General features: G+C 41.3%; 1 long non-coding RNA gene across 1 annotated transcript in view; it reads left to right on the top strand.

The window, feature by feature from the left end:
- LOC121497603 overlaps positions 1–3,285 on the top strand; it is a 109,349-nt gene extending 106,064 nt beyond the window's left edge. The window contains exon 3 of the long non-coding RNA XR_005989519.1: positions 472–3,285. This is a non-coding gene — a long non-coding RNA (uncharacterized LOC121497603). The remainder of the gene's footprint in view (positions 1–471) is intronic.
- The last annotated feature ends 20,813 nt before the right edge of the window (positions 3,286–24,098 follow it).

Here is a 24,098-nt window from a genome sequence, read left to right as displayed (position 1 = left end):
CTTGTGTAAGTAGCAGTTAGCCCATGGCCACTTGGCTAGGAAGGGAGGACTGGGGCTGGGAGCCAGGCCCTTCAGTTTGACCAGCTCAGAGGCACACTGCTTGCCCATCACTGGCTGGTCCCACACACCCAGTAATTCTGTTTCCCTGATTAATGGTTGTAGCATTTTTGTCATTGAACCCTATCTGTGTACTATGGGACACAGGCCACTTCTGTTCTGCTCTTTCCAATTTTGTCACAAGACTTTCTGTCACACAGCTGGTTGGGCAGACAGCTCAGCAAGGGCTTCCTACCAAAACCCACATCATCCCCCATGCTGCTATCCTTACTCCCATTTATGCACAGAGGAAATCTGCTGACGATAATAAAAACCATTCATTTAGCACTTAGTAAGTGCAGGGACTGTGCTAAAGCACTTTATTTAATTCTATGAGTAGGTACAATTATTATACTCTTTTTTTTTTTTCTGCAGATGAGCAAACTGAGGCATTAAGAGAGACATGGAGCAACTTGGCCAAGATCGCCGTGCAAAAGGGGAGAGCTTGGGTAGGAACAAGGCTGCCTGGATCTGCAGCCTACACACAGTGTCTGGGATTAGGGTGTGGAGGTGGGGCATCAGGAGAAGACAGTTACCTCTCCTCAGGGTCCCAGCCCAGCCCCTGTCCACTCCCAGGGCCCTATCCTTGGGACCCTTGGGAACGCACTACCACTACGTCCTCCTCCATTTCTTGCTCTCTCTGAATACTCCTCCAGCTGAAAAACCATCCTGGTAATTCAAGCCTGACGTCTAGTGAATTATGTTTCTCCAAATTGCTACATTAATAAGGGCCGTGTGTTCCTAGAGGATCATTAATTACAGACACATTTTTATTTCCCACTGAAATATGGCCTGTGTTTCTGCTCCATGCAGCTCCTGCACAATCTTGCTAACGTGCCTGTGTTGCTTTGGACATCTGTCTCTGGCTTTCCAGCAAACAGCCCTTGCAGTTCCCTGCTCTCCACATCTTTCTTCCTCCTGGCATATGTGTCTTTCTCCAAATGCTGAGAGGTCCCCCATGCCAGTCTGAACAAATCAGAAGGTCCCCATTCCTCAAACTTCTCCAATCAATGCCAGTTGCTGTTGCAGTTGGGGACAATACAGGACAGCCAGGGGTGAATGGGTCAAAGAGATGGCGCCCTGCTGACCTTCCCTTCCAAGACCTTCCTGGCAATATGGTTCCTTGGATTTGAGGTCTTTCCAATAATTGGGACATTGTGGATAAGGTACAAGGTGCTAGGTCCCTACCTCTGCCCTCTCAGCTTTCTTGAACTAGATTGACTAATGGACCCCACTTTCAGGCCTGGGGCTCTGAGCCATGTAGGACTGAGGCAGAAAACTGGCAGGAGCGCTCTGCTTCTCCCATCTGCTAGGCTTGGAAATAGCCATTCTAGCATCCACGTTTATGCTCTTGGACTCCAGGTACCTCTTGCGTGCATAGCTCAGAAGCTGAAGCAGTTCCTAACACCTCTGCATCGTTCCTACCCATAGATATTGGCTCCTCCTGGATTTTCACTCCTTAATCCAACTAGACACTTGCTCAGAACACCAGTCTCTTTCTGCATCAGTCTGAAACCATGATTACATGTTAGAATCACCTGGGGGAAAGTTTCAGAAACTCTGAGGCCTAGACTACCCCAAAGACCAACCTAGAATCTCAGAGAATGAGGCCCAGGCCTCATTGGTTTGTAAAGGTTCTCGGGTGATTGCAATATGCGGACGAGTTTAAGAAACTGTTCCAATCCTTGCTACCCCAAGTGGAGTCCATGGACCGGCAAAATCAGCCTGGCCTGAGAGCCTGTTAGGAATGCGGAATCTCAGGCCCGACCCAGACCCACTGAATCAGGATCATCTACATTTTAATAAGATCTCCAGGTGATTGGTATGCCCTTTAGAATTTAAAAAGTGCTCTAGCTCAAGATGTTTTTCAAACTTTAGTGTGCAAAAGAATTACCTAGAGAGCTTGTTAAAAATAAAACTCCAGTTCAGTCAGTCGGTTGGGGCCTGGGGTATGCTTTTTAAACAAGGCAGTTCTGATGTAGGTGGTCCTGGGATCACACCTCGGGAAGCGCTGCCTCTGGGATTTGGGCTTGGGTCTCCTGGGTTATGGGCCTGCTGACCTTAGTCAGGCTCTCAATCCTGGGCAGGCGCCCAAGAGGCGCCCTCTCCTGCAGTGGGTCAGCTGGAGCCTCTCCCCTTTCCCTAAACTGGCTGAGCTCTCTGATCCCTGCAGAGGCAGGTCTTCATCCCACTTGGGCTCAGCTGATTCCTTCACCTTGCCAAGGTCTGCAGTTTTTTAAGAGCTATATATTTTTAAATTGAGGTATAATGCACATATTGTAAAATTCATAATTTTAAAGTGGTTCAGTGGTTTTCAGCATATTCACTGTTTTGCAACCATTACTACTATCTAATTTTATAACATCTTCATCACCCTCCAAAAAGACTTCTTGTTAGAAGGTAGTCCCAATTTTCCCCTCCCCCATCTCCTGGCAACCACTAATCTAGTTTCTGTCTCGATGGATTTGCCTGTTCTGGACATTTCATATGAATGGAATCACACAACATGTGGCCTTTTGGGTCTACCTTCTTTCACTTAGCATCATGTTTCAAGGTTCACCCAATTTGTTGCATGTAACAAGGTCTGCATTTTTGCATTCCCTGCCTACTTGACTTCCTTATCTCTTAGCCCCTACCTGACCAGCCTCCAGAGACAGCAGCAGTGGCTACAGTCTGGGTACCACTGAGTCACTGGAACAGGAAGGGGCCTTCCAGGTTGTGTGGTCCCAGATGAGGGAACTGACGCTCAGAGAGGCTTTCTTTGCATGTGTGCAGCTTCTTCAGAACACTTTAGGGGCTTCCTGGGATGAAGAGGAGCAGAAGCTATGGGAGTGAGGAAGATAGGACAGGAAAGGGATGACAAGTGTCATGGATAGAAGGGGGTGGGGTGCCAGGAGGCATCTATGTCAGAGTCTGGAACACCGACCCCCCTGAGTAGAGACACAGGAAGCCTAATGCTGAGATTTATATCTGGGATTTTCAAGTTTTCAGAAGATAGTGCAGAAAAGACACATTTATTGGGAGATGATAAATTCCCTCTTTGCAGATTTATTAGAACTTGTATAGAGCTGGATCATAGATTTTTTTGGTGAAAGCCCTTAAACTTTTATGTCCCATCATAGTGGTAAATGAAGTCCAGCAAACAGTTTAAATAATTCTTGATTAAAAGATCCTCCCCTGCTGCCCCTTCCAAGCCCCTGCCCCTCCAGCGAGGTCAGGCTGTGAAACCACCAGCGCAGGCCATCTGGGAGGCACTGCAAGAAGGAATAAAGTCTCCAGAATGGTGAAGAGTTGCTTCAAGCTACAATCCAGTAGCTAAGCATGAAAAGGGTATAGGGTGGGTATAGTCTTAAGAGTAAGCACTCAGATTAAACTGAGTTTTTAAATTAAATGTCTACTGCGTGGTTGGTCCTTTAAGATTTGGTGTCTCATTTACTGCTTTGGGAAGCAAATTTTCTTAATCAATTTCTTCTTTCTCCCTCTTTGGTCCAGCCCCCTAGTTTCCTTGCTATTCCTCAAACACTCTAAGCACTCTGTTGCCTCAGGGCCTTTGGACCTCCTGTGTCCTTGCTGGGAAGCTCTTCTCTCAGGTATGCTTAATGGCTTACTTCCTCACTCCCTTTAGGCTACTATTGAAATATCACTTACCTAGAGAGAACTTTCCTAGCCATTTTATCAAAAATAGCCCTTTATTACTCTTTTTCCCCTTATCCTATTTTGCAACTCGACAATAACACAAAGAATCCAATGAAAAAGTGGGCAAAAGAATTGAGAAGCACTTTATGAAAGAAGATATATGAATGGCAAATAACGTGCTCAGCATCATTAGGCGTTAAGGAAATGCCAATTCAAAGCACAGCTAGATACCACTACATGCCCCCTAGAATGGTTTATAACTAAAAACAAAAAACTGACGCTCCAAACAAAAAACAAAACAACAAAAAATCCTGACTGTATCAGACGTCAGTGAAGGTATCTCTGAATCAGAACCCTCATTCACTGCTGGTGGAAATATAATTGGTATTACCACTTTGAAAACAATTTAAAAAGTAAAAAGATGGACCTACAAATGCCATGGCCCAACTATCCCACTCCTTGCTATATATCCAAGAGAAATAAAAGCATATGTCCTTAAAAGAATTGCACTCAGATGTGCACAGCAGCTTTATTTGTTATAGCCCCAAATTGGAAAAAAAAAAAAACAACAACAACACCAAAGTCCATAAATAAATGAATTAAAAAATCAATTACGTTATATACATCCAATAGACTATTACTTAGTGATAAAAGAAAATGAAGTATCGATACACAAAAGGACATTAACGAGTCTCAAAAAAATTATACTGAGGTATAAAATCTGGACAAAAAGGAATACATACTGTATGACTCTGCTTACATAACATTCTAGAAAATGCAAACTAATTTACAGTGACTAAAAACGGATTAGTGATTGCCTGTAGTTGAGGGTAGGGGCAGGATGAGGAGGGGGGAAGGAATTGTAAAGGGAAATGAGAAAATTTTTGAAGGTGATGGATATATTCGTTATCGTGATTGTGGTAATAATTTTATTACCACATATAAAAAGTCTATATAAAAGGGGATATAAAAACTATATCAAATTTTAGAATTTAAATATGGACAGTTTATTATATGGCAATTATACCTCTACAAAGTTGTAAAAACATAGAGTTTCCATTTCTGGGTTAAAGAATGGAAGTTGCAAGGCATGAGGTTGGAGGTCCTGACAATCAAGGAGCAGACCTTGTCTCTAGAATGACAGTTCCCTTCCAGTGCTCCTCATCATGAGAGACTTCTAGAAGTCAAAAAGACATGATGGCCATGAAGGAAGGATAAAGATGGTTTGTCCTCTTATCTGTTGATTCTTCTCCCTCAGCCCTAGCCTGAGCAACACCCTCCCCTTGGGACCAGAATTCTCTTGTTGATTTTCAGCCTCTTTTTGCATTTGCTTCAGGTCCCTGGATCTCATAGCTGGGATACAATGGGCTCTACATGGATCTCCACCCCAACCCAGGACCCCAAGATCATGTCCTGAGAGCTGAAGGCAGATACCTAACCTACTGAGCCACCTAGGCACCCCATCATTCAGTTAGCTTTAAAAGATATTTATAAAATAAAGGTGGAACTATTTTGTATTTACCTACATATCTACTATTTCTGATGTCCATCCTTTATCTGTGTACATATCTTTTTTTTTTTTTTTTTTAAGATTTTATTTACTCACGAGAAACAGAGAGAAAGGCAGAGACACAGGCAAAAGGAAAAGCAGACTCCCTGCAGGAAGCCTGATCTGGGACTAGATCCGGGGACTCCAGGATCATGCCCTGAGCCAAAGGCAGACGCTCAACCACTGAGCCACGCAGGTGCCCCATCTGTGTACATATGATGGCATTGCTAAAACGACGAGTATCTCACATAGTTTTCATAGGTTAGTAATTGGAAGCAGATTAGCTGAGTGGTTCTGACTCAGGGTTTCTTATGAGGTTGTAGCCAAGTTGTTGACCAGGGCTGTGGTCATTGGAAAGTGCTGGAAAATTTGCTCCCAAGCTTACTGGGATGATTGTTGGCAGGGCTGCTCATAGGCCATGACCTAATTCTCCCTGGAGCAATTGATGAGAGAGACAAAGAAAGAGAGAGAGGAAGGGCTGGAGGTGGGAAGGGTGTCTCCAAGATGACAGTGGCCATCTTTTCATAGTCTGCCATCCTCGTGCAATTTGTGTTTGGTCACACTGACCAGCCTTGGAACAACATGAGAGATGACTCCACAGGAGGGATAGACTGCCCAGGATCATCATAAGCCTTCAAAGGTTGTCTGCTACACCTTGGTCTCCTTGGACCTCCAGCTTCGACTCTTAGACTCTGGGAGGCTGCCAGTCTCCTTCCAGATCCCCCTCCCATCCTCTATTGCCTAGAAACTTCCTCTAGGTAGGAAGAAAGAACAATTCTAGGGATCATCTTATTTTTCAGCCTCCTCTCAGGAATCATTGTTCTATGCTACCAGACATCCAATGTCTGAGAACTGTTGTTTGATATATTTTGTCTGTTTTATTTGTTTTAGGAGGGAAGGTAAATCTGGTTCCTTTTACTCCATCTTGGCTAGAAGAGGAAGTCTTGGTGTTTTTTTTAATATAAATCCAGTTGTTGGTTAAGCTTCAACCTGAGAAAAGATGTTTTACGGGTGAGGGATGAGATGGCTAGAGGAATATGGGAGTACCCTGGGAAGTTGTGATAGAGATGGCTGAGGCCTTGGGAGGGAAGGGGTGGAGTGAGGAGAACAACGAGGAATCAGGATATAGAATGAAAATAATCTTAAAAAAAAAAAAAAAAGGAAATAGTCTTGATCTTATCAAGAGCCATCTTGGTAACTTTCACCTTCATCTTTTTAGGCATTATTCCCTCCCTCAGAGTGTCCCTTTGACAGGGTTTTGCCCCAGCTTGACATTTTGATGCACAATCTTAGGGATTTCTCAATTTGTGTCAAGATAAAGCAAGACTCTGAGTGAGGAGGGAGACTCAGGTGAGCCCTACATTAGGGGGTAGGTAGAAAGAAGGGAGAATAGGGCCAAGACTCAAATCTGGCACCTGATCTGTCTGCAGATGACAGGAACCTTCCCTCTATGGAGTATCTGATCACTATCTTTGGTATAACTGCCTCTGCTGACTCTAACCCTGTTAATTTGTTCATCCATTTATAATTTTCTGTATTTATTGAACATGCACCATATGCTAGGCGCTTGGAGTACAGCAGTAAGCACAACATGTACGCTCCATGTCCTCCTGGAGTTTGTGTCCTGGCTGGGAGGAGAGATGCTAGAGCACTAATCACTCTGCTTTACTTCATTGCAATCTTGGTAACTGCAGAAGGAGGCCTGGGGGCCAGGCCTGTGTATCAGGGGGACCCGATGGGAGAAGGGAGGTCTGTGAAGAGATGAGCATCTAGCGTGTTGTGAGCTTTCCCCTGCTGTCCCCCAGCATTCCCTCTCTCTCTCTCTCTCTCAGTGGTCTCTGGGCCTTCTTGGAGGGGCTTTAACCTTGAGGCATTAACATAAGTCAATACCACCCTAGCTCCTGGGGGCCCAGGTGCTGCGAGGTGGATGTGGTTTCTCTGCAGTCAGTTTTCATGGCAGAGTCAATATGCATAGGATTAAAGCATACGTGGATTTTTGTTTCACAATCTCCTGGGAGCCTCAGAGTCCTCCGGTTTTCTGTGTAAATATAAAGTCCGTTGATTCCTTCTGATCCCTGATTTTATCAACAGAACTTGGATTACTTACCCCACTTCCTTATATTCAGACAGCTGTGCCTGTAGAAAGCCCACAGGTCAGACAGGCAAGTGTGTGCGTCTGTGCATATACGTGTGTGTCTGTCTGTATCTATGCAGGTGTGTGTGTCGGTGTGTGCATATGTATGTATGTATGCACAGGTGTATGTAGAGTGCTGTGACGTGGCTGTTTGGATACGGTGGCTTTGAGGCCGTTATTTGGATGTGGCTATGGCTAGGAGGCTTATTTTAAGTCCTCACTGATCCCTGATCCTCACCCATGCCTGACGATGCATGTGCCAAATGTCTCTCATTCACATGTAGTGTGCCTTTCCTGAGACCAGCTCCCAGCCCTCGCCTTTCCCCAGTCAGCTCATCTTGCTCTATGAGCTCATTCACTGCCGGCCCATTGGTTCTGCGACCCTCCTCTTTCTCACTCCTGGTGGGATGCAGATGCTGTGTCTACCCAGTTCTTCTGGGGACCAGCCCCTCTCTGGCCACACGCATTTCCTCTCATCTTCACTGTCCAAATTTGCTGACTCAAAGGGATGTGTATGTGTGTGTTTGTGTGTATGTGTGCAGCATGCATGAGTGCGTGTGTTTAGTGTCTTTCACTCTCGAGATTATTTAAATTCCCATGGCACTGTCCTGGTTTATCTCCCAAATTATTATAATGTAGATGAGTCCTTTCCACTACCAACCTACAGCAGACAACGTATGGCTGCCAAATGACATGTAGTAGGACAGGGAGGATAAGGAACATTTCTAAAGTGCTCAATATGAGCGTTGCCTATTTAGCTCACGCAAGGCAGAGATTCTATAGGGTAGGTATAAGGATTACCTTCATTTGTAGATCAGGAACAAAGCCTGAGAGAGGGCCAGTGACTTGTGTGATGTCACAAAGCTAGACGGTAGTAGAGCTGAACTTTGAACCTAGGTAGTCTGGCTCCTGAGACCAAAATAGCCAACGTGCTATGTTGTTCAAAGGCTTCTTAAGAAGAAAGTCATCAGATCCTGGTAAAGGAGAGCAAAGGAAAAGAAAATCAGTGATTCCCATTCAAAAATACTTTTTAAAAAAGATTTTATTTATTTATTCATGACAGACACACACACACACACACACACACACACACACAGAGTGGGGAGAGCAGAGACACAGACAGAGGGAGAAGCAGGCTCCATGAAGGGAGCCTGATGTGGGACTCAATTCTGGGTCTCCAGTATCACACCCCAGTATCACCCCACCCAGGTGGTGCTAAACTGCTGGGCCACTGGAGCTGCCCCCAAATACTTTTTTTTAAAGGAGAGTTGGGGCAGTTTATGCTTGGCACAAATAGTGCATGGCAAGGAAGGCACTGGATTTGCAGCTGGACAGATCTGCCTCACATGCTGGTTTTGCCCCTGATCAGCCTTGAGCCTTCAGTCATGCTGTCTACCCTCACCTCAAATGGAACCTGCCTACAAGCCCAGCAGCCTGGATACCTACACATCCTCGGTGCTTGGTAAGTGATGGCTATGATGATGTCTATGGACTGGGGAAGGCATATTCTGTGGGCCTATCTCCCAAACTAGTAACACAGGAATTGGACAGTTTATGATTTTTTTCCTGGCATTCAGGTCTTTCACTGTGGCTCTCCCGAAGACACACCATTCTGCTCAGATACAGGAAAATCTGATTCATCTAGCGGTGACCAGTCGAGGTGGGGTAGTCAGTGGATTTGAATCAATTTGTGGAGGGCTGTTGTATGTAATGCATTGTCCCATGTCCCATCCAGACCTACTGAATCTCAAGATGAGCATCCACATTTGCACAGACACCAGTGTAGTTACAAGGCCTACTGAAGTGTGAAGACCACCACTGCCTCCACAGGGTGCTTTTTACCATGTGAAGGGGCCTAGGCTGGCTTTATCCCCAGGGTTTCTCTTTGGGACTGCAGGTGCCCTGGGCTAACTCTAGAAGCTCCGCCCTGTTTCAGGGTGGCACAGGTAAGGGTGACTGCATCCTTTCCTGATCTGGGGCCACCTGGCGTGGCCAGGGCACCTGCTCTGGCTGACCACCATCACTCTTTAGACTTGCCCCATCTGTAGCTGAAGCTGGGTGCAGTGGAAGGAGCAGTTCTATACCCCATAGGCCTTGTGCTTGTCTGTGGCCCACAGACTCACCAGGGAGAGTATGATGTGACCTGAAGCATCCTCCCCTCTGGTCCTGTAATAGTCCTCTCAGTCCCCCGCAACCTCGACTGCCGGATCCAGGAGTCTCGTTCCCAAGACTGCTGCTGCTCTCCTAGAGTGCTCTGTGCTTGGAGAGCTGGAAGGCTTTTCAGTATTCTGAATGATTTTTTTCTATGTTGGGGTGGAACCAGCCCACTCCATGAGCAAAATCTATAGCGCTGAGAAGCGGCAGAAAATTGGCAAGGCTTAATAAACCTCATGCCTGACGCGCTCCTGTGGCTATATATCAAAGGGAAAACAAATATATTGACTAATTCCTCTCGGAAGAACATCCATAAATTACAGCTGTTTGAAATCAGCCCGTTGTGAAAAAGGTTACAGATGATGTAATTTGCACCATTATAGGTATAACTGTGCCGCACCCAGGTTTTACTTCTGCAGCCTCTTATCTTTGAGTGTGGGAAGGACCCAGCATCCTGGAGGACATGTGGTTTTGGAGGATAATAATACCTTACATTTACACTTGTCTTCTCAGTTTCCCTCCCACCAAGAGCTCGGTGGGACCCTTCTGACAGGCCCATTGTGAAGGGTTCTTCGGCTTCCAAGAATTGGAATAAAGACCCTGCATACAAATTGGAGAAAATTGAACTGGCACAAGTTTATGGACCCCTGCCAGGGCCCTGTGCTCTGGACAGAGGGCCTTAGACAGGCCTGAGTCCAGTTCTGCACAGGGGAACTGCCACTGTCACGTCCCCACCTGAGACTTTACGCTGCCAGACCCAGACCCGGTTCCTCCTCTCACAGAATCACACAGTTCTTCTGATGGTGTGTCTAGAACCCTCTGTCTCCTAAGCCTATCTTAGGCATTAAGAATGTGTTCCCCTGCTTCATCAGTGTGTTTCCTCTACTTGGCTTGGAGAACGGATGTACTTCTTTTTGCCTGAAAATGACCACTGCCTGAGCCAGAATGCTCTCCATGGGTCAAGGTGTAAACCTTCACTTATAGCCATAGGATACTTCACAACCAGCCCCGGACTCCTGTGGTTATATGAGACTAGTATTAATATCCCCATCTAACAGATGAGAACACTGAGCCCACCCAGCAGGGTTAGAGCTGTCTATACAGTCAATGATGTGTCTACACATTGGACCTAGTAGTCCAATGTCCTGTCTCCTTGGCCTACATCCCTCCTTAGTAGATTGTTGGTTTCCAAGCTTTGGCACACATCAGAATAGGGTGCTTGAGATGCAGTTTCTAGGGCTCCAACCCCAGAAAGTCTGAATCTATGTTTTTTTAAACAATGCTTAAGTATTCACGATGTTCCCAGGTTAAGAACTCCTGGAAATGATTAAAGGGCCCTTTGGTGCAAGCTGGATTGGTGTCTCCCTTGCATCCCTTACTGGCCAGGAACACTGACCACAGGATACAGTGATTCCGCTGCTGGTTCTCTTGCTCCCTGACTTGCTGATTGCCCAGGCTGTGCTGAATGAGCTCCTTATCCCAGAGCTCTTACTACGGACAAGGAGCAGGAAGAAAGCAGTGGCCTCTCTACCTGCCAGATTCTGTGAGATGAGAAGGGGGGTAATGGGAAGCCGTGTACAGGAGGGTCAATGGCTGGGCAGGACAGTGCCTGCATTGGAAAGCAGGCTTGAATCAAGCTTCATTATGTGGCTCAATTTGCTTATCGGACAAGCATATCTGCACGTAGTGTTTCCGGTACTACGTTCCCACTATGACAGGAGAGGGTCTCATTTCCTAAGGAGTGTAAAAAGCAACCCCTAGGCCCATCCTGAGCCCTGCTCCTCAGGCCTAGGGCACACTAGCTCCTTAGCAGCAGCGTGGGGGAGCAGAGACAGCTCTGCTGACGCAGGCAGACACCCCATGAGTCTGATTGCAGTAATTGCTTGCTTGATGTTTTGTATTTGTCTACATATACCCCGTCAGTGGCAGCCGCCCACTCAGTTTCTCTCGGAAAGCCTCTCGCTCTCCTTTCCCTCATACGCATGTATTCACACATACACACAAATATACATGGCCACAGGCCCAGCTTGGCCCACGCCCTGCCGTCTATTCACAAGACAAAAATAGCCACAGACACGCTCACGGATGAGTCTGATTGGACTGTCAGTTGCTCCCCCCACTCCTCTGATCACAGCCCTTAAAGCCACCCACCCTCTCCTTATTTCCTTAGAGGGTCTAGCTGAGTGCCTGTGTAGGGGTGGGAGGAGGCATGAATGGGCTCCACTTGCCTTCTCTCCCTGCCTTGTTGTAGAGTGCCTGTTTCCTGGAAACCTCAGGACACCTGGGATGAGTGTCAGGGAGAGGACTTTCTTTGAATTGCATATTGAGAAGGGAGGCTGGATTGTTTGGTCAGTGAGTGCAACACAGATCTGTGGGCATGGTAGTGAAGAGTCTAGAGGCCATCAGATAGCACGGTTCTGCATTGAACTGGGATTCAGGAAAGTCAGACATGTCTTAGCGACATCCTTGTCTGGCCAGGAGAACTCGGTAATGCCCTCTTCCCCAGTCACTTTCCTAGTCATACCAGTTGTTGTTTAGTTTTAGTAACATTGGCTGTTTTAGGGGTGTACAGTTCTATGAACTTTAATGCATGGATACATCTGTGTGGCGATCACCACAAACAGTTAGTTCCATCACCAAAGCCAAAACTTCCTTGGGCTTTCCCTTTTGAGGCACACCTCCCCCATCTCTAGTTGATTCTCCATGACCATAGTTCTGTCTTTTTGATTGTGTCCCATGAAAGAAATCATACAGCAGGTGACCTCTGGAGGCTAACTTCTTTCATTCAGCATAATGCCTTTAAGATCCATCCAAGGTGTTCCTTATATCAATAGTTTGCTCTTTTTTATTGTTAAGTATCACTCCAACGTGTAGATGTACCATAGTTTATTTATCCATTCATCCACTGAAGGACAGTGGGTTGGTTCCAGTTCTTAGTAATTATGAATAACGCTTTGGTTCCAGTTCTTAGTAATTATGAATACTGCTTTTATAAACATTCATATATAGATTTGTGTGAATCTAAATTTTTGCATCTCTATGGTAAATGCCCAGGAATGGGGTTACTGGGTCAGGTGGAGGTATATGTTTAACTCTTTAAGAAGATTGAGTAAGCACCGGCATTGTCAGTATTTTTAATTTTCATCATTCTAGCAAATGTATAGTATTATCTTGTTGTGCCTTTAATTTGCATTTCCCTAATGGCTAATGATGCTGAACAATTCTTCATGTGCTTATTTGCCATCTGTTTTGTTAAGTATCTGTTAAGTCTTTAGCCCATTTTTTAATTGGAGTTTTTGCTTTCTTACTCTTGAGTTTTGAGAGTTCTTTCTATATTTTGGATCAAGTACTTTAGTGGATATGTGATTTGCAAATATTTTCTCCCAGTCTGTAGCTTGTCTTTTTTTGTCTTTTAACAGTGTCTTTGTAAAAGCTTTGATTTTCATGTGGTACAATATATCATTTTTCTTTTATAGATTATGCTTCTAGTGTGGTGTCTAAGAACTTTGGCAACTCCTGGGTGACAAAGATTTTCTCCTACGTTTTCCACTAGAAGATTTATAATGTGATTTTTTACATTTAGATTTATGCCCTATTTTGACTGAATTTTTGCATATGCTGTGATGCTTAGGTTGAGTTTTTTGTTATGATTATTTTTCAGAAGGATGTCCAATTGTTTTAACATCATTTGTTGAAAAGACTGTTCATTCTCCACTGAATAACTTTTGCACCCTTATAAAAAATCAATTGTTCATATTTGTGTGAGCTTATTTCTGGCCTTTCTATTCTGTTTCATTGATCTATAGATCTATCTCTTCATCAATACCACATTTACTTGATTCTTGTGACTGTATAGTAAGTCATAAAATTGTGTAGCTTGATTTTTCTTTTATTATCTCTTCCAAAACTGTTTTTAGCGATTCTAGTTTCTTTGCTTTTTAATATAAATTTTAAAATAAACTTACCTGCTATACAAAAGATCTACAAAAATCCCTGTGAGGATTTTAATATAATTACATTAAACCTGTGAGTTAGTTTGGGGACAATCAGCATTTTAACTATGCTGAGTCTTCCAATTCATGAGCAGACTATGGCTATATCTTTATTTAGATTGTCTTTGATTTCTTTTATGGCATTTGTAGTTTTTAGTATACAGATTCTATAATTCTGTATATATTATGTTAATTTATAACAAAGTATTTATTTTTCTGCAATTACTTTAAATGGCATTGTTTTACTTTCAAATTACATATATATTAATAATATATAGTATATAAAATATTATATAGTATATGAAATAAATTTTTGTGTGTTCATTTTGTGTTCTCTAAGGTTGTTAAACTCTGATATTAGTTTTAGGAGAGTTATTATTTTATTTTTGTAGATTTCTTGGGATTTTCTACACAATCATGTCTGCAAATAAGTAGTTTTATTTACTTATTTACAATCTTATGCCTTAAATTTACTTTTCTTGTCTTATTACACTTACTAAGACTTCTAGTTAAATACTGAAGAGGAGTGGTGAGAGTTGGCATCACTGCCCTATTCCTGAACTTAGAAGAAACATTAAATCTTTTATCACTTAACATGCTAGTTGTAGGTGTGTAGTTTTTTAATTATTATTATTATTTTTTATAGATGCCCTTCACCCAGTTGAGAAAGTTCCCTTCTGTTTTTGCTTGGTTGAGAATTTTTGTGATGAATGCATATTAAAGTTTTTGAAAGCTTTTTCTGCATCAATTGATATGATCATAGAGTTTGTTTTCTTTAGAAGGTGCATACAGTGGATTCGAATGATTGATCTTAAAATGTTGAGCCAGTGTTGCATTCCTGGAATAGACCTCCTTGGTTATTGTACATTATTCTTTTTATATACTGATAGATTTGATTTGTAATATTTTGTGTCTATATCCATGAGGAATATTGATCTGTAGTTTTCTTCTTTGTATTATTTTTGTCTGATTTTGATAACAAAATATTGGTGACCTAAAAAAAATGAGTTTAGAAGTGTCTTCCCTTCTTTTATTCTCTGAAAGAGATTGTATAGAATCCTGAAATGATTGGTAGAAACCAACATCTAAGCCTAGGGGTTACCTTTTTCAAAAGGATTTTAAACTATGGATTTGATTTCTTCACTAGTCATAAGGACTATTCAGATTATCTACTCCATGTTGGGTAAATTTTGTTTGTGGGTTTTGAGAAATTAATCCATTGCATTCAAATTGTCAATTTGGTGTACATAGAGTTGTGCATATTCATGTCCTTACTATCCTTTTAATGTCTGTGGAGTCTGATGTTAGCAATGTATGTCTTGTCTTTTTTATTCAGTCTTGCTAGAGTTTTATCATAAGTTTTTTCTTCTAAATCATTTATTTTTCTCTGTTGTTTTTGTTTTTAATTTTATTGCTTTCTAATCTTCTTCACTATTTCTTTCCTCCTGAATGCTTGGGGAGTGTTTTACTCTTTTTTCTCTTTCTTGAAATAGAAGCTCAGATTATTGATTTGATACCTTTCTTCCTTTCTAATATAACTACTTAATGATATAAAATAATCTCTGAACACTGCTTTAGCTGCATCCTGCACATTTTGATAGATTATAGTTTTAAATGTTTGAATTCAATTAAACCTATATTCTAATACTTTTGAGACTTCTTTGACTTACGGATTATTTAGAAGTACTGTGAAATTTCCAATGACTGCTATATTCCTTATATTTTTCTGCTATTTATTTCCAGTTTAATTTCATTATGGTCAGAGAATTAACTTTTTATGATTGTAAGTATCTAAATTAGTTACAATTTGTTTTATGATATAGGATATGGACCATCTTGATGAATTTTCCATGTGCATTAGAAAAGAATGTGTATTTTGCTGTTGTGGGGTTGAATGTTCTATAAATGTCAAATATATTAAATTGGTTCAGGGTTTGTTTAGTTCTTCTAAATCTGCTGATTTTCTGTATAGTGGTTCTACCAATCAATGAGAGAGGAATGTTTACAGCTCCTACTTTAACTATGAATTTATATATATTTTTAGTTCTGTCACTTTCTGCTTCATGTATTCTGAAGCTCTGTTGTTAGGTTCATGTACGTTTAAAATTGTTATCTCCTTTTGGTGAATTGACCCTTTATCACTATCTACTCTCTTCATTCCTTGTGATTTTCTCTTCTTTCTTTGATATTAAAACAGCCACTCCAGCTTTCTTTTTAATATTATCATCATTGACGTTTTCCCGTTGTTTGACTTTGACTTTCATGTGTTATTATATTTGAAATGAGTTCCTTGTAAAAATAGATGCATTTTACATCTATTCTGAAAATTTCTGGGTTTAGACCATTAATTTAATTTTAATTTATGGGTTTAGACCATTATATTTAAAGTAGTTATTGCTATGTTTAGACTTGGGCCTGCCACTTTATTATTTTTTTTCTGTTTGTTCTATTTTTCTTCCTCTGTGTCTCCTTTCTTGCCTTCTTTGGGTTTTTGAACAAGGCTTATTCATTCCTTTTTACACATTTTAGATATGTCTGTATTAGATATTATACTATTGCTTTATTTCAACAACTATAATATCCTTGAAGTCAGAACATGTGTTTTATTGTTATTCACGTTTGTTCTTTGCCCTCTCTTATTGTCAGACTAGAATAGTACTTTTCATACTGTGACTTCTCAGTAGTTTTTTTTATTAAGTGAATCAATGAATATTGAGTGATTTGAATTTATGTTTGATATTTGTAATATTTCATGCTCAGGGAATTTTTCCCTCTGGAGGGACTATAATCAGTTCCTTTCCCTTCAGGCATATGGCTTAACTTTAAAATCTTCTGGATTAGAACTTGGGCTTATATTTAATCACATTTGCGGTTAAATACAGACTAAGGGAAGATGGTGTTTCAGTTACCCGTAAAATGAAATGTCTCATTAAAAAAAATCTTATAAATTAGTTTGTCCTCTATGTGTTACATATAGCATCATTTCATGAAAGGTTTTAATAATGTTATACAAAAAGCCTCCCAGGTCAGTCAGACTTGTCTATTGCTTGACTAAAAATAGTGACATGTTGAAAGAAAGATGTTAGTCACAAAGGGCTGGTAGCAAGTGTATGTAAGGGATAGAAGGGTTGTAGAGCATGATTTTTGGCAGTGCCCAACTAAATCCTATCCAGAGGAGACATGGACTTTGAATGTTGGAATCATCTTGACTGGACCACCTACCCCCAGGGAGTAGTTGGATATATGAGGCTGTCTTAGCCTAATTCTATTACACATTCAATTTTCTCAACTCCCTATTTTAGTCTTGGGATCACCAAGCAAACTTTCTTATAAGCAATTTTCTTTTCATTGTGGAAGCAAGCACTATAGGATAACAATGGAAAATTAAGGCACACATCTACTTTTGCCACCTTCAGAAACTATTGAACTCATAGTAAAAGGATTTTTCATAAAGACATCAACCCAGAAAGGAAAGTAAAATGGGATGAGGAGATAATAGCAAGTGGGGAGTATATGGATGAGAGTAAATGAGCAGCTTCAAGGACACAAAATCCTATAAAGGCAGTGAGAAAAATGGAGAAGCAACCACATTTATGTTTACAAATCCTAAAACAGCTTAAGAATTGCTTGTAGCAGGCATGCCTGGAACAAGGAAGGGGAAATGAGAAGGCTTAAAATCAGGAGGATTAATTTAAAGTCTTTTTATAAGAATATAGATCCCCAAATCCTCTTTTCTGACTCTGTCCAGCTAAGTGACTCCCCCATCTCTGCAGAAGACCAGAGGTTTATTTCCCACAAGGATAAAATAGAAGATCTCTGGATCTAGGAATGTCAAGCACAACTGATGGTTGTGGTGTGGGCAATGCTGAAAACAGGGGAATCAAGTGATTCTCCACTCTTAGCCTGCTTCCACCCTTGGTTCCTGTGCTCCAGCAGCTATAACTTTATCTTTCAAGGAAGAGGCTAGGAAAATCTTCTATAGGGACCCAATCAGCACAAGAAGAATGGCGTAAAGTTACTGAATTGTGAGTTTCTCAGTGAATCAGGCCAGCCAGATTACTTTAGTGTGACAGGGCCAGTCAACAAAGCCCAGCCATACACTTGGTGCTTTTAGACTCCTAGTCTTAAAGATTATCAGACAACTAAAGAGAATCAGAGATCTGACAAAAATCTCCATGGGAAAAATAGACACCAGAATAAAGAAATAGAAAAAGGCAACTTGATGGAACAGAGACTACACAGAGGGCACAAAAATAAAATGAAGAAATCAGTAATATCTTTAGAGAAATAAGAGAATATATTGCAATCCTGAAACAGAACATGATATTTTAAAAAGAAACAGAGAGTAAGATTGTTTGGAAATTAACACTATAATGGCAGAAAATAAAAACTTAAGAGAAGGATTGGAAGATAAAGTTAAGTAATTCTCAGAGGAAGTACAGCCAAAAGTAAAAATGATGGAACATAGGAGTGGACAATATAGAAATTTTGAAGATCTTTGCTGAAAGGTAACTATTATTCAGTGGTTTTGACATTATTCAATTTCTGAATGATGGTTCCAGAAAGAATGAGAAGAAGAAATAGAAGGGATAAAATCATTAAGGTCATAAATCAGAGAAATTTCTTATATTTGAAAGACATGGATTTCCAATTGAAAGGGTCAATGAATATTCAAATAACGAATGTTAACAGAACCACACCACGGCACAACTTTGAGGAATTTTAGAACACTGGGATTAAAAGAATCTAGAAGTTTCCAGGGAGGAGAAAAGATAGATCATATATAAATTATAAGCAACAGACTGGCTTTGATTTCTCATGAACAACACCAGAAGTTAGGAGTACTCAAATTTTGCACAGCAATTTGCAACTTGGAATGTTATATCCATTCAAATGATCAATTATGTGTATGGATAGAATAAAGACATTTTCAGATATAAGATGTTTCAAGATGTTTGTCTCCAGGGCACCTTTTCTTGGGAAGCTATTGAATGTTATGGTCCACCAAAATGAGACTGTTAACCAAGAAAGAGAAAGACATGAGTCACCAGAAACAGGAGTCTGTGCACAGGAGATAGGCAGAGGGAATCTCAGGGGATGGTGAAGTAAGAGCCCAGGCTACCTTGAGTGCAAGTACCCCAGATTGGAGTAGCTCAGAGGACTCAGAAAGATCTCTTTAAGGAAATGAAATGGATAGAGTACTTCATGAGGCCAAATATATTGAGAGGAGATTTATAGAATGGGCAAGAGAGCTTGAGGTTGAAATGTGATAAACACACAAAATGAACAAATGAAAGAGTAAAAGAAAATAAAACAAAAACCAAGACAAAACAAAGAACTGTGCGGAGAAGGAAAAGTAATCACAAAAAGCCCTAAGGCTCAACCATGCAGTGTTTACACATTGGTGGCAATAATGGGCCTTGGTGAATAAACCCACCAGAATTACAATATATCTCCACTGGGGCGGGGGTGGGGGGGGTGGGGGGGGTGGAAGGGGGGAGCGTGTTTGTGGGGCCTGAATGGGAACATATGTAAATACGGGGATTGAGGGCATGAAAGTAAGCTCACACTTCATCTTTCATATCCAAAGTCAGAGGAGAGACCTAAAATTGGGAAAATTTAAGAAGTGGCTAAACATGCATGTAATTTAGAGAAAGGGAGATAAATATTGAACAAATCAGCTGTAAGTATTGGAGATTTGGTTCTGGTTACTGAGTAATAGAGAAAACAGGGAAGAAGGCAGAGGCTGCTGTTTGCCTTCTAAAACAAACAGGAAATGATGGGCAAATGCATGTCTATTTTTAAAAACTTAAAAAAGATAAGAAAATAAAAAGGAATCTAAGTAAATCTTTTTTCTTCTTAAAGATTTTATTTATTTAGTCATGAGAGACACACAGAGAGAGAGACAGAGACACAGGCAGAGGGAGAAGCAGGCTCCCTGCAGGGAGGCTGATGCAGAACTCGATCCCAGAACCTCGGGATCACACCCTGAGCCAAACAAAGACTGACGCTCAACTAGTGAGCCAACCAGGCACCCAGAATCTAAGTAAATTTTCTGTTCATATCCATCTTTAAGCAAAAATAAATAGATACATAAATGATTAAATGAATAAAAATAAGGATTATTTCATGGCCATTATAGAAAAACTGGAGATGCTAATAATACAGTAGATTGCATTACTGTTTTCACTACTCACTGGATTCCATCTCCATTCATCACCCATGTGGATTATAGTCCTCTTCCTTTGGGAAGTGAATGATTCCCCCCTCCCCAACCCCCTCCAATGGCTGATGATGCCAGGCTTTGCCATGTGATCTTTTCAGACCAATGAAAAATGACTGGAAGTGACATGCATCCTCCCAGCAGAAACTTTAAGAACAATTCTGGTTTTGTGCTATTGCTTTTTCCACTGCTTGTCTCAGATAGGAGAGGTTTCTTTATGGAGTACAAAAGACACATGAAGCAGAACTGCTGTTGGTCTATAAATACAGGTAACACGAGTAGGAAATCAGCTCCCAAAAAGCTGAATAATACAATGTGTGTACATTCCTACCACTCTGAAATGACCATGTTTAAATTTTTGATATTGTGTAGAATGTATTATCATACCCAGTTCTTCCTCCCCTCCCATGACTTGTCTTCTACTGGCAAGGGTACCCTCTGCTCCTTCACTCAGCCTTGGCTTTGAGAGTTTCTTTGGCCAGTGGAAGGTGAGCAGAAATGATGGGAGCAGAGGCCCAGGATGTGCTTGTGCAGTTGGGCTTGCCCTCACTGTCATGCTTTGGCCATGTTTTTTAACTTCATTTATCACCACTTTATGTAATTATGCATTCTTCTACAACATAATCTTAAATAGGTAGAATTGTATTATTGCGTATTTAAACAATTGTCTACTGTTCAACTTTTAACTTTTTCTCTATATTTTTCATCTTTATAAATAATTCTGTTATAAAAATCCCGGCACATAAAACTTTTTACACACTCACTATTATTTCCTTATGTTAAATTCGAAGATATGTGACAAAGTAACAAGGCTTTGATACATACTGTCATATTTACCAGAATTTTATACAAATGCCTGTTTCCCAGTGTTTCACGGACATTAAAATGTTTTTCCTTAAATTCTTTGCAAATTTGAACAGTAAAAATGACATTGTGCTTTAATTTAATTTAAATGTTTTGGTTACTAGAGAAATTGAAAACTTTTTTTAAAAAAATAGCTCTACTGAAGGGTCGTGGCTCAGTCAGTGAAGTGTCTGTCTTTAGGCTCGGGTCATGATCTCAGGGTCTTGGGATCGAGTCTCGCATCAGGCTCCCTGCTCAGCTGAGAGCCTACGTCTCCCTCTCCCTCTGCCTGCCACTCCCCTTGCTTGTGCTCTCTCTCTGTCAAATAGATAGATAGATAGATAAATAAATAAATAAATAAATAAATAAATAAATAAATAAATAAAATCTTTAAAAAAAGCTCTGCTGAGGTACAATTTACGTACCACAAAATGCACACATGCACAAACGAATGACTTCTCACTATATTTACAGAGCTGGGCAGCCATCACAACAATCCAATTCGAGAACATTTCCCTTCATCCCTCACACATTCCTTGTGCTCATTTGCAGTCACTTCTTGTTCCCTCGGTACTAGTCAACCACTTAACTACTTTCTGCCTCTACAGATTTATTTACATTTCCTTTTTGTAAATTGCCCACTTTGTCCATTTGCCTATTGGAGAACTAGTGATTGTCTTACTGGGATAAGAATCATTCAACGACTGACTCTGTAAGTACAATTAAAAATAAAAACCTCTTAGTTCAGCCTACATATCCTTGCTCACCTGTCCAATTATTCCTCTTGCAGGTTCCCACCTCCACTGTGTGTGCTCCAGACACTTTGTCCTTGCTTCTTATGACACCTGCCACAGAAGTCTTTGCTTTGCTTGAATCCTTCGTCTACATGCTGCCCATCTCACTTGCTCCTACTTGTGCTGTAGCTTTTGGTGCAGATAGCGCTTTTCAGAGACCTTACTTGATTGTCTCACCTGACTTCAGATCTTCCCAGTATGACTCCCCATTCTTTGGCTTCAGAGAGACTTATCACTTCTTATAATGATTCATTTGAGAGTGGTCCTGATTTTAAGGTCTGTCTTGCTCAGTAGGTTGAAAGTTCTGTGAAGGTGGCATCCTACGTGCTTTGTTCATTACTGTGTCCTAGTCCCTGGCTGCTTGCTTGCTTGCTTTGTCTCTCTCTCTTTCTTTTCTTCTTTTCTCTTTTTAGTTTGTTGTTTCCTCTTAATTTTGATCGTGATATCTTTGGGTCTTTAGAAATATGTAAAGTTTTATGTAATCGGGCTTATGATTTTGTTCTTTGCAGTTTCTTCCTTCAGTTTTATGCTTAGAAGTGCCTTTTCTATATGAGAACAGATAAATAATGACTTATATTTTCTTCCAGTTCTTTAATAAAAAATGTAGTACTCTTATCCATTTGGAGTTTATATTGGTTTATAGTGTGAAGAGTATAATATAAAGCAGCTGCATTTTTGCAAACAATTAACATATTACCCTAACCTTATCTATGAAATAAATTAATCATCACCTTACTGGTTAGAAATGTCACCTTTATTTGATAGTAAATATGTAGGTGTGCTAACTTGTGTTTCTGGGCTTTCTAGCATGTACCATTGTTAGGTCTGTTTTAGTGCCAGAACCATAAAGATCAAGGAACCTCTAGTTGTAGTTATATTACCATTGTAGAGATTGTGACAAGATTGTTCCAGTCTTCAGGACTATTTTGGTGTCATTGAAAACCCATAACTGGGCACCTTGACTTTCTGCACCATTGTTATCAGCCTAGTGAGTCTGCCGCTGCCCCCAGACTAAAAGACTCTTTTTTTTTTTTTAGATTTTTTAAAAAATTTATTTATTCATAGAGACAGAGAGAGAGAGGCAGAGACACAGGCAAAGGGAGAAGCAGGCATCATACAGAGAGCCTGATGTGGGACCCGATCCAGGGTCTCCAGGATCACGCCCTGGGATGCAGGCGGCCCTAAACCGCTGCGCAACCGGGGCTGCCCTAAAAGACTCTTTCTTGATGTACATGCACATGGAAGCCTGTTCTACATTGCTGCATGCTGCTTACTTTGAAATTCTATGTCAGGGAACTCAAATTCAAACTTTCCAGGCAAAGCTGGTAGCAAAAGTGGGTGAAGTAGGCTGGGTAGGAGATAATATGGAGAAGCGGGGTCTGTGGGTACCTGGAAAGTTGCACGTCTGTTTAAAGACATTCAAATGGTTTAAAAGCAAGGCATGGAGAGGATTGGATTTGCTATGAGGACCACAAATTTTGGCTTCTGACCTGTATAGCAACTGTATGGCAATGTCTAGTTTATTTATAGATTGTTTGATTCCTACAACGCTTTGGGTAGCTATTACCAATATGCCCATTTTACAGGACACACACTATGCTTTCAAGAGTCTGGAACTTTCTTAAGTCCTATAGCAAACACATCCTATAGGGACCCAGGATTCTGACATGGTCCTGGATTCTGTTCACTCTCTTCCACACCACATGATCGTGTCTTCTATGATGAGTACAAGAATAACAAGTGGAGATTTTTCAGGGGAGGATGAGCTATTTTTTGCTATTGAATCTAAAAATACCTGAATCTAAGTCACCTGCAAAGTACCAATAAGCCTGACTCTGGCCGAATTAGAAATATCAGGGCACAAGGCAGGGAGAAGTGACAGCAGGCAGTGAGGGCTCCTGCTGACAGGAAGGCCCTGGTGCATATCCATCTGGGGTTAGCCTGGCCAGAGAGATTGTGGACTGAACAGCCCACATGTATTTACCTGCTTATTGTCACAGCCATTTGGGAAACTCCCAGAGAGAGGCTGATGAAGAAGACCAAGAGGCTTACATTACCAGGTCATTTCCAAAGCTGATGTGGGCTCTCTCTCTCTCTCTCTCTCTCTCTCTCTCTTACTTCTCCTTCCCTCCCTCCTTTGCCCTCTCCTGCCCCTTGTGCCTGTATCTCCTGGTACTCAAGCACTCTAAGAATCGATGATTGTTTTGTTTGTAAGTCCAAGATTCAGCAGCTCCAGGTCTTTCTGGATAACCTGCTGAAGGTAGATGTGAAGGCTTATGAAAAGAAGAATATTCTTTCTGAAGCCTTCGACACCCCACTCCCAACAGAAAGGCTGGGGCAGTGGCTCAGATGCCAGAGAACTCTTCAACTCCATTTGAAAAGGAAATTAAGAGCAGCTGGGGAATGAGAAATTCTGCTGTTAGAGACCTCCTATCTGGCTAAACTTTAGAGCAGGAGGAGGATCCTAATGAGCTTGAATGTGGAAGACCATCTCGTTTCGTGGGGCACTAATTGCCAGTGTATTTGCCTGAGCTGATGACCTTGTGGGAATGCTGGAGACAATGGGATTAAAGGTCCCTTCCAGATAAAAAAAAAAAAAAAACAAAAAACAAAAAAAAAACAGGGTCTTTAAGGGAACCAGAGGGAATGTATTGTGGCCTTCCTGGGCTCCGTGGTA

Source organism: Vulpes lagopus, chromosome 8 (genome assembly GCF_018345385.1).
Source record: "Vulpes lagopus strain Blue_001 chromosome 8, ASM1834538v1, whole genome shotgun sequence".
NCBI lineage: Eukaryota > Metazoa > Chordata > Mammalia > Carnivora > Canidae > Vulpes > Vulpes lagopus.
This window is presented reverse-complemented; position numbering and strand designations above follow the sequence as displayed.